We start from the raw sequence: 4079 nt of genomic DNA on the forward strand, positions 1-4079 counted from the left end.
TGTGTGCTGTGTATATTTATTATGTATATATAAATACACACACATGCATGTATATATTTAAGGAAAATATGTTTGTTTATATATATAATATTTATATATAATATAAATATATATATATATATATATATATACAGTACATGTATGTTTGTGTACTTATATAGTCATAATAAATATACACACATATTATGTAAACAAAACTTTTATTTCGGATGCGATTAATCGTGATTAATCGCATGTGCCTTGGTGCCTGTTTACTGGCCTAAGTCTAAACAATTCCACCTCCAAGGCTCTAGATACAGCTCGGGTCCATAGGATTTTTTTTTTTCATCCATTATATTGTCCGCCAGGCAAAATTTGCAAGTCAGATCGATTCGAAAAGTAGCAGCACACCTCTCCACAACAAGCCGCATGATTTGAGCGGTCATTCATCTCAATAATTATGTTTAGGGGTTGTTTGAATCCTTAATCCTAAATATGAGCAACGAGGTTGGACATGATTTTTCATTCTTTCATTTGAAGCATTTCACAGTGGCTACAGGTTGTAGTTGTATACAGCTATGCAACATACGTAAATATTAAGTGCTAGTGCTCACCTTTGATGGAGTTAGATGGATATTTACAGCGCGGGTGTTGAGTGCAGTGGCCATGAGAGTCCAGACGGCATTGATTAAGCTATTTGAAATGATAATTACCTGTAAATGGCTAAGCACAGGAATTTGGCAGCCACTCCATCTCTGGCAGCATTGCTTTTTCTGTAGAATCTGGAGGAGGAGAGCCAGAGGAATAAACAGTGAACACAAGATAAGGAACAGGTCAACAAAGCACCGGTCTCAGCACATTGGTAATGGAGAGCTGCATGAAGAAATAAATTGTGGTACAACATGCCACATTTACTCAAGAGATGAGAAACTGTGTGGGCTGTTGTCTGTATGTCCACTGGAAAGACTTGCTTTGAAAATGACATCCAGTCGCTGCTTATTATACTGTTATTGGGCATATGTTGTTCTATGTATCTATCTAGTTGTGTGTTTGTGCAAATGTGAGCTGGGGCTCTTGGGAGTTGTAGTTGTCATGAGTGTTTGTCTAAAGGGAGCAGCTGCCACTGACAGTTTTAGTTCTGGATGAACAGGTGTGCAATTCCCTAGCAACTACTCGAACTCTTCAGCAACTGCCTAGCAACCACACCATGAGAACTGCCTAGCAACACCTTAGCAACCCACCCAGAACGTACTAGCAGTTTTGTAACTGCCTAGTAACCACTCAGAAGACAAGTGCTGCATCCGAAATTGAATACTTCCCTACTATATGCGAAAAACAGTATGCCAAAAGAATAGTATGTTCAAATTCATAGTATTTGGAAAAAAGTTGGTGAAAAATACCTAGATAACCTGCTACTTCCGCACAGTCGATGGTCACTTTACATGAGGCCACAGGCCAACTCAACTGACGCTTGTAGGTTACGTGACACTAAATAGAACATACTCTTTTTTTATGGTTGCGAAGTTAATTCAAATTCAAATGTAGTACCTACACAATTACGTACACCAAAGGTTATTTCAGAAATGCTTTTGATGTTTTCTCTTTGGAGAACGACTCTTATACACATATCTATATCAAACTCATACTACAACTCCAGTACATTTCAGGGATTCAACTTTGTTTACACAATGTGGCTGTCACCCTCTTTCATAAGTAAATTGTGTATGAATTGAACTGAATTAAGCACCTTATACGTTTGTTTTCGGCTGAATGTTTCCTATCAGATCAAGACTTTCTTATTAACTGACGCAGTCCTTTTTTGTCAATCGTTTTTGTCAATCGTCCATCCCTTGAGATGGGAAGCGGAATGAGCTAGTTTTGTGTAGGGGGTTCAAAGTATTTGATGAGTAGCCAAAAAAAAACTTCTCTCACACACAAACACACACAGACATTTTCAAATGTCCACAGATGGTGTCACTGAACAGAAAGCGCTGTCATCCTGTCTCATTCAACTCATTCTTCTCTATTAATGAGCACTGGCAGGCCCGAGGTGCCATTCAGAAATCTTATCAGACAGACTGTTATATTAGCAGAAATTGCATTGAGTTTTCTTTGTAGCAGGCCGTTATGAAATCTGATATCTCACAACATTCTAAGTTTGCGTTTCACAACATTCATAATGCCTTTTATATTGTATTCCCATATATGCTAAAACAACTGATGTTTAGAGAAATAGCTACATTTTGCACACTTTTGCTTGTGCAAAACTTAAGTTATAAGTGTGTTGAAAATAGGCAGACTCTTGGTCCTTTTAAGACTATCGCAATGATAGTCTTTCATAGTTTTATTTGCATTTGCTAAATGGTGTACATTTTGTTTTTGTATTTAAATGTTTGATAATACTATATTTGACTGTCTTTGTAACAAGTTACATGTAATTACCATAGTAGTAACTAACCCTAAACCAAACCCTAACCATAACTCTAACCCTATCCCTATTGTTTAATGCATATTGTTAATAAACTCTAGGATGCACGAGGTTATATAAGGGCTTGTTTTGGAAGCTCTTTGATGTCAGTGATAAAGTGTGTGTCCAGTGCAATCATGCTCCAAAGCCCAAGGTGTGACATTGATTATTTTAGAGTATTTTATCATGTACTTCAACAATCTGCCCTTCTTTCCCACTTTCCTACCTTTAGATTTCTAAATCAACTGTTGTCGTGGTAACTGGTCCCTCCGTCTCTGGAATAATGAGCTCCTCACCCCACATGTCTCGTTCCTCCATTGACATCCTGGAAGAGCTGCAGCTCATCACTGCTGAGAACCTGGAGAAGCTGGACTTTAATAAGTACTACGAGGTCATCAGGGAGCTTGGCAAGGGCACCTATGGCAAGGTGGACCTGGTCATCCACAAGATCAGAGGTAGGTTGAAGGAGATGGACAGGATGGCTTGGCTTACAGGCCTTAGTCATGAAGCACCAAATACATTTTGACAGGAATGAAAACGAGGCTGTGAGGGGAAGAAGTACAGTGTATTCAACATTGGGCGTTCAACAACATGCCAGTTGCTCAGCTGATGAAACATCTTTCTAAACACCTTTCAGTAGACAAAAACTCCATTCAAAAACTCCATTCGTTTTCATCCATGTAAAATTCAATATGGTGCATATCCTGACTAGGTCTATTTGATAGAGTTGTATGTTATTCAAATATTATATATATTTATATCTTGACCATGATTAAGTATTTCATATCTTTCACCTAAATATTAATCGATGTCTAGGACAAACAATTGGCATATGAAAGAGATCTCATTTGTGGGAAATTTTCCCTTTCAAAATCATGCATTATTTATCAGTCATCTGTCATATTTTCCGTAGATCGAGCGATTACTACGCAGCTTATGGCTATTAACGTGCGCTTTCGCACTAGAGCTTTTGGAGTGGACACGAGTCCATCTGACTTCAAAGTTTAATTTGTTTTAGTAGCGCAAAAAAGGTTTCATGAACCCGAGTCTGCTGAGTTCGTATGAACTAACACAAAAATGCTGCAGTTCATGAATCAAAAGCACAACACGAAGACCTGCAGGGGTGGAATCAAACTCAATAGCCGTACTATTACAGGATGTCCATATGCTGTTCTCCCATGAAAAGGTAGCTGGTGTAGCAGTGCTGATGAATGACCAAAGAAGTCTTGCTGGTTTTGCTAATCAAGAAACCTTGTTGGAACACCAGCAACCCATTCTGGGAACCTCCAACCAAACCACAACATACTGAATGCTGGTGACCGTTAATCATTAGACGATCATGAAGGAATACCTAAAAAAACAACCACATGCTCCCAGCTACCTTTTCAGCCTTTTTCAAGATGTCCACACATCAAGACATCATGTTTACATTTCTGTTTAGAAGTGTAGTGATGTATTCCAGCCTATAAAGTGCATCCTCCGTTTGGCTTGGGCATCCTCCAGATTTCAAAGACATGCCAAACACACCATCTGTCAGCATTCAAAATCCCCATCCATCTACACCTCATTTATTATTCACAGAAGTACTGGCCATACTAAGAGGATGGATGCTGCAGTGCACTGTGGGGGCAGT

General features: G+C 38.8%; 1 pseudogene; it reads left to right on the forward strand.

The window, feature by feature from the left end:
• Window positions 1–4079, forward strand: part of LOC107575716 (serine/threonine-protein kinase SBK1 pseudogene) — a 14723-nt pseudogene that overhangs the window by 4779 nt on the left and 5865 nt on the right.

The sequence above is a fragment of the Sinocyclocheilus grahami genome, unplaced genomic scaffold (genome assembly GCF_001515645.1).
Source record: "Sinocyclocheilus grahami isolate Dianchi unplaced genomic scaffold, SAMN03320097.WGS_v1.1 scaffold2835.1, whole genome shotgun sequence".
Taxonomy (NCBI): domain Eukaryota; kingdom Metazoa; phylum Chordata; class Actinopteri; order Cypriniformes; family Cyprinidae; genus Sinocyclocheilus; species Sinocyclocheilus grahami.